This window comes from Bradysia coprophila, unplaced genomic scaffold (genome assembly GCF_014529535.1).
Source record: "Bradysia coprophila strain Holo2 unplaced genomic scaffold, BU_Bcop_v1 contig_313, whole genome shotgun sequence".
NCBI classification, from domain to species: Eukaryota; Metazoa; Arthropoda; class Insecta; order Diptera; family Sciaridae; genus Bradysia; species Bradysia coprophila.
In genome coordinates, this window is record NW_023503572.1 from 459,966 (window position 1) to 467,745 (window position 7,780).

Genomic DNA, 7,780 nt, shown 5'->3' on the forward strand with positions numbered 1-7,780 from the left:
GCATTCTGCATTTGGCTCCAATACCTTCATTTTGACACCACTTTGGATTCCCCACAATGTGTGGTTATTATTTATTTAGCGTATGGTATTCACTCTCCGTCAAAAGTTACAATTCGATTAAGTCAAAGATTAAGTTAAAACAAAAATTACAAAAAAAAAAATCAAATCAGAAATATTTAAAATTAACATCACAGAGTCAGACTATTTAACCACTCTACAGCTTGGCTGTTCAGTTCCATCAGGTCACTCATAGTGCCGTTGTATTTAAAAATCGGACAGTCCATTAGTAGATGATTCGTCGTTTGATGCGGATTTCCACAGACACAACTTGGATCGTTAACATGTTTCCATTTGTACAGCATTTCGTTGCAACGTCCGTGCCCAGTCCTTAAACGGTTCAAGTTACACCATATTTTCCGAGGAAGCAGAAACTCTTTTGATCGGGCAGAGTGTCCATCAAAGTTGAATAGCTGGCTGCTTCTACCACAGTCTAACCATTTTTCCTTCCAAACCTCCTTGGGGTTGAAGTTGGTTGCTTGCAGAGTTTTAGCTGTGGTGACTGCTGGATGTCGTGACTTTAGCCGTTCTAACATCGGTACAGCGAAATCGTCTTTCAGCGGAATTTGGTGACTGCTTGATATTCTGCGATACAAGGAAAGCAAGTTGATTTCCCGTCTAATGGTCGGTGGCTTTATACAACTCAGTGCTGGTAACCATTCGACTGGGGTTGAAGATACGGTGCCGGTAATCGTCCTCATTGCTTTGTTAAGCTCCACGTCCACTTTGTAGGCATGTGCACTGTTGAGCCAGGATGAGCTGCAGTATTCGGCACAGGAGTACAGCAGAGCAAGAGCAGTTGTTCTTAAACAAGCAGCAGATGCACCCCACGATGTGCCAGTGAGCTTACGAAGCAGGTTGTTCCTAGTGCTGAGTTTCAACCGTAATTTGTCGATATGCTTGCCATATGTCAGTGACCGATCAAGCTTAATTCCAAGGTATTGGGGCTCGAAGTCATGATTAAGTTTTGTTCCATCAAACATCACATGCAATTCCATCTTTGTCAGTTTGTTGTTTAAATGAAAGCAGGAAGAAACGGTTTTCGATTTGCTGGGTACAAGTCGCCATTGTTTGCAATATCGGACGAAAGTTGTCATGTCTCTGGTTAGCAATTTGTTTATTTCGCTGAACAGTTTGTGCTGAACTGCATACGCCATGTCATCCGCATATAGGAACTTTCGAGCGATCGAAGGTGGTAGGTCGTGGATGTACAAGTTGAAAAGGAGGCACGACAGTACGGATCCTTGAGCCAATCCGTTGTTTAGTTTTCTGAAACGGCTGCATCGATCGTTGAGCAAAATTTGGACGATATTGACAGCTAAGTAGATATTGCCAATTTTGGTGCTGTCTTTTTCTTATAAAAAATAATCTACCTACCGGAAGCCAAACCTGCCTCAATGGCCTCTTGGCAACTCTTAAGTGTCTCAAGTACAATGTGTGGTTGCCGAAATATACACTACCCTCGTCTTATTAGAAAAAATGAACCAAAAAAGATTTTCAATCTATTTCGAAAAATCTCTTCCGCCACCAAAATTTTGAATCTAGTTTGCATTTGAACCAATGCACCACCAAAATTTTGAAGTAAGTCCGATGTGAACGGTACGATCTGTACGTCTAGACTCATTCACAATTGCTCCTTTTTCTGACAGGTCATTATTGTTGGAAATTATCGTTTATGTTTGGATATTATTGTTATTGTTTGAATTATCGTTATTGGCTGACGACCTCTAATATACTCGATTATTTTCGATACCACTTTATTGTAACGTATAATTTTACCATACGAATATTAACACAGTACATGACATACAAGCATCTGCTTATATAGCGATAGTATACGAAGAAAAAGACGTGATGTGGACTGTGTTATTTAAAATTTTTCAATTATTTTTAAGAAACATATTTAACAGGGTGGCCCGGAGTTTGGATAAATATATTTTATTGATTACTGTGGTTCTGGTTCACCATGTCACAGTACTTGTTGTTCAATTGAATTTAGCACAGCACAGAAACTATATTGACCATGTTTTGAGATGTCTAGAATTCAGACTTTCAGGTCTTTTGCGGTTTAAATCACGAGATTATATTCTAATTTCCCGACTTACCATTTCTTTTGCAGAAAACATATGAGTGGTCAAATCGTGTCCTTTGTGCAAAATAAGACTCGAATCACGAACAACTTTTGAAGGGAATTTTGTAGGTTGTTAGACTTTGGTTATGGTTTGCATGTATACGTAGGCAACAGTTCTATGCGCGTAGCACCGACCGTAAGGCAAGTGCAGAAAACGGGAAATTTCACTCCCGTAACGCAAATTCTATCATCTGATTGGCTCAAAATCTCTCCTGAATCTCTCCAAATGGCGTTGATTGGATTGATTATTCTCTTTTGCTCTCTGCACTTGTCTTATAGAAAATATTCGTTGGCTGATGAAATCACCGAAAGCTCTGTGTTTCTCTTGTAAAGATAGATGACTTGTTTTCGTTGTATGAGTTAAGACATACAATACAAACAATATCAACTAGCCTTGGGTTGGGAGATAGGAAAATGTGCAATGACAAGTACCCCAAGGCAAGTTCTATTTAACTGGTCTTCGAAACAGAGGGGAAAACCACTGACCAAAAGGGTGGCAAATCAATTCAATTCCTTCAATTACCTGATTAATTTTATTATTGAGTTTTGGCATGTGCTGCAACCTAACAAAGTGAATTTCACTTGTGTCCAACATTATAAAAACTACGAATTACGAGAAATTGAAAGTAATAGCCAAGACCGGAAACTGGTCGTTCTTTTTTGCGTTCGTTAAGTTCTTTCGTTAATCATACTCATCCGTATTTCCTTTCATTTCCATTCAATTTCTCGTATTTCCAGTCAATTCCTTGTAACTCATGTGTGTAATCAATTACCCGAGTAGTTTCCCCCTCGTTCGGAACTCTCGCTTTGACATGACAGTCTATAGAGTGCGTTGTTTGTGATACTGTAAACCTTGTGGCCTCTCCAAAGTTTACTGTCTCGATTGTTTGTTCATCCATTAGTTCGCCCATCTAAGGCGTTAATAAATCAATGCTGCCGTAATTTGGATAAAAAACAATTTCCAGTGGAAATAACAAAAGAATTTCCAGTAATCTTTTGTTATTTTATTGGAAATTGTTTTTCTTCCGAATTACGGCAGAATAGTGCTTTGTGGTTAATTCGTCTGTTTTCCACTATTCAATTGAGTGCCATTGTGAGAGTGCAATAATGTTTTCATTATTACCCTAGAGGTCATAAAAAAAACTATTAATCTAGGTGCTTAAGAGTCAATTAGGGAATGCAGTACCGGGCCGGTTCTTTGGAACCGGTTCTCGGTACTGAAATTGTGGAACCGGTACTCAGTACCGGTTCTAGAAAGCTTTTTAAACAACCATTTTTTACATTTTGATGGAGTTTCAACTAGTTGCCACACTGAAAAATACGATTTTGTGAATTATCCCTCTCTGAACGCATATTTTGCCTCTTGTCTGGCCGATTGAAATAAATTAAATACCGAAATAATTGACAATTTTTGGCAAGTTTCTAAAATTAATCGGAACGGGATGGTCCTCAATAGTTATTCTCGAACGTTCGAGGGCGATCAATTAGAGAAATTGCTTAAAATCAATCAGGTATACACAAATAACTATTGTATGACAAGGGTTTAAAAGATGGAAAGTAGAGCTGAGGTCATTAAATACACGAAAATTAGACTTTTCAACTTTAATCCAGAGTTTTGTAACGTATTTCACGCATGCTGTGTGCGTCGAAAATTTATGGAATTCGATGAAAAGAACGATTTTCAACCCGCAATCATGTAATAGTCATTTACGTCACAAGGACAAAGGTCCGAAAGTACTTTTCCGTGTGACGTATTGAGTTTTTCATGCTTGCTATGGGAACCGAAAGTGAAAAAATTTCAATTTTGAGGGGCGAAAGTTTACTTGTCCCTCAAAATTGACATTTTTACTTTCGGTTCCCATAGGAAGCATGAAAAACAGTTTTTCTTATTAATGATCAATTCTAGAATCCAATAGTTTGCTTTCGATGTTTTAATACTATTTGAGTGGAAACAATTTACTAAGTGTTTGAAGAGCTTCTGTCACGCATGGAGACAGCTACCGAACAGGAAAAGTGCTGATTTGTAGGAACCGGTTTCAGATTAAAAAGAACCGTATTACGGTTCTCAAAGAACCGGTTCTTGGTACCGGTTCTGGCACCGGTTCTGCATTCCCTAGAGTAAATTCTCCAAAACTTCGAACAGTCGGGATTCAGACCCGATAAAAAATGACTACCGTAGTACCGTTCCAGACGCTGTTCCAGCAGTTGGGCCCACTGAAAGTAGGAAAAATCTACATTTTGGCACCAAAGTTTTTTCCAAGACTTCTGTAGGCTTTCAGCACAAAGGTACTGGGTTCATTTATATGTGGAACGATAGTGGGTGAGGCCAGCTGCAACACCCCATACTCAGTTCCGTGGAACATCGAAGCTTCAGGGAAGGCGGACTCTCCGAACATATTTTTAGTCATAGCTCTCGTGGATGTACTCGCACCAGCCAGAGCACTCTAAGTGTAGGTCTTTCCAAGGCCGACATTCGTACAAGATTACAATAATTTAAAATATTTTTTTCGTTGAGTTATTGCCGAAAAACTGTTTTCGGTACCATCTGACATGTCTTTACTTTTGAACGCTTTTCACAGAAAATTAATTTGTTTTTCGAAAAAATGAAAGATACGTGTTTGCTAGAATTGAAAGACGAATTCAACGAGCTATCACTCATTAAAATCGGAGACCGCTTGTTCCCAAAGTTAATAAAATCACCTGAAGTTTTGGCGAGATGACTTTTAATCAATAACTTCAACAGATACGATTTCTGATTAACGTCAAATTGTGTACAGTTATGAAGGTTAATGAGTTAAATACTGTCGACCAACAAACCAGCCCACCCTGCCGCCGCTATAAGTGAAAAACCTCGAATGAACTAAAGTTCTTAGAGGGCTGTTCGCTCGTGTACAAAGTACAAGCAAGTATCATTAAGCTCTAACTCGTAGTTTTGTAGCTGACATCTTGGAATATCCATTGACGTTTTTTCAAGCGAAAAATTCTTCTAAGAAATTCTTAGAATGGAACGACGATTCATTTCAGCCATAGTGATAGTTCCTTTGGATTGCCGAAGGTGTGAATTTCGACTGTTCGCAGTTTTTGCGAATTGACTCTTAACTACTAGGAATAGTAAACAGCATGTAATGATGATAGAGTCACCTATTGCCAATGCAATAAGCCGAGGTCGGTAAACACACAAGAAGTACTATTTCCATCATTTGCCTCATTGCCAAGTAAGGCATTTTATTCAAAAACTTTAGGTAAAGTTTTGGATCCGAGCAGTAAAGTTAACTTTACCTCACGTTTTTAAATAAAAGTTATTGAAGACTCCTCAATCAATTTCCAGTGAAAAAAAAAATATTTCTTCTGCCACAAAAGAAATGGTTATATTAAATGAGCGCTTGGTACATAAACGAAACGTGTTGACGTGTATCCAAAATGAACATAACATATAATTCTCAAATAGAATTGCAAATAGCAAATTTCGGCAATTTTAGAAAAACAACTGATTAAAGAAAATAGCTTTTTATAAGTCGAAAATAAATTCACACATTCATATGAATGACATTATTTTTAACCGAAACTCTTTTGTGACTAAGAGATAACGATCAGCTATATAAGGAAACACATCGCAAAAATGTCAAACGGCATGAACGGTTACGCAAATCAGTCCGAATTGCATAGCAGCGATGAATCGGAAAAGATTGTTATATCAGGCACTGCTGGACGCTTTCCGAATCAGGCATGAGCGCCGCCGAAAATAAGCCGCCGATTAAGCCGCCGCCGGCCATTTTTGAGCAAGCCGCGCCGCAGCCGAGCCGGTGCCAAAAACACGGCTAAAGATTTCGAATGGGTGAAATAATTTTGAAAACCGAGATTCCTGTTGATCCTAAGCAGCTCAAGTACATTTTGAATTTTTTTTTTCAAAATTAAGAAAATTTTGAAAATTTTCTTGAATTTTCATGAATTTTCCAGAATGGTATATTACGTCCTCGCTTCTAAGTTTGTTGTTTTGGCAAGTATGACCTTTGCGGAACGAGCCGAAGGCGCACAATCAGTTAATTCACAAATTTGAGAAAACTTTACCGATCTTTGCGAATTTTCTCGATTTTTTTTCTTTTCAATTTTTACTTGATTTTCGTCAGCTTTCGATTTCTTCTCGAAAACCATTTTCTTAATGAGTTAAATGAGTGTGGAGCATGATTTTCCATTTAGTTCAAGTTTTGAGGCAATAAAACTTGACGTGTTAGTGAACCTTAGACTTAGAGACTTGCTTGTAACAAGACCAGTTCCACTTGCACTTTGAACAACCTAATCTACCTACATTTTCGCTTTCCGTACAATTTCATTTTCATGCTTACTAGTTCATTTTCCATGAATTTATCTAAACGTTTTTATTTTGAAAAAAAAAGTTAAAAGGAACCTCCAGCCGAGCCGTTTTAAGCCGGCTCAAGCCGATTTTTTCGCCGCCGCCGAGAAAGTTTTTTCGGCTAGTCGCCGCTGAGGTTTCTCCGTTGGCGCTCATGCCTGTTCCGAATTCGCGAAATGTTGATCATTTTTCGTACAATTTGTACAATAAAATTGATATGGTCGATGACGACGAACGTCGTTTCAAACATATCAAAGGCATTTCTCCTCGGAATGGCAAAGTATACGATTTGGAAAAGTTTGACGCTGGCTTCTTTAGGGTCAAATCGTCTTTTGCCAGTTCAATGCATCCCCAAATAAGATGTTTATTAGAACATGCTGTGGAGGCAGGTGTTCATCCAAATGAAATTGCCGGTAAACGAGTCGGAGTGTTCAGTGCTGCTAGCGATTTTGAGCAAATAAATGGAAACAACTTCAAGGCAGACGCCTACTCAATAATTGGGGGAACAAAATCGATTGTTGCTAATCTCATTTCACAGTTTTTGGATCTCAAAGTTTTTGAAATTATGTTCTCCGGAGCGTGAGCTAGGTCTCTTGGAGTGAGCTCTTATCTGGCTACTCGGCCGTACAGTGAACGTGGAGTATTTTGTCAATATCTCGAGTAAATTTTGACCGAATTTCATGATTTTTTTTTTGTTTGAAAGGTATGAACGAATGTAAAGCGTCGGTACTATTTCCGGTCTCCTAACAAAATGGCTGCCGGTGGCCATATTGGATTTTAATAAAAGTGATATATCTTGGGAAAAATGGTACTTAGAGAGTTTCTGTTAACATGGAAATAATTTGTTATGTGTGTGGGGTTTCAGGGATTCCATATACGGACATCTATATATACCTATATACAGCTATATTGAGCTATATACAGGCATATAGAGCTATACAATAGCATATTCATCTGTGAAATGTTTATTTATAGGAAAATATAGGTAAATATAGCGGTATATAGCTGTTTAAATAGGAATTTATGAAAGTTGACTTCGTACGGGGCTGTCTATATTGCCTCCGGCAATTTATTTGTATATGCTAACAAGGCAAAGAAAGATAATGTAAGTGATTTTAAAGGGCGAATAGCTTTTCAGTAGAGAATGAAGTAAAAGAAATGAAGAGTTTCACAGTAAAGGCTTTTGATACGAATAGGTGTTTCGTACGGGTCGGCGTTAGCTATGTTTTTATTGCGGATTT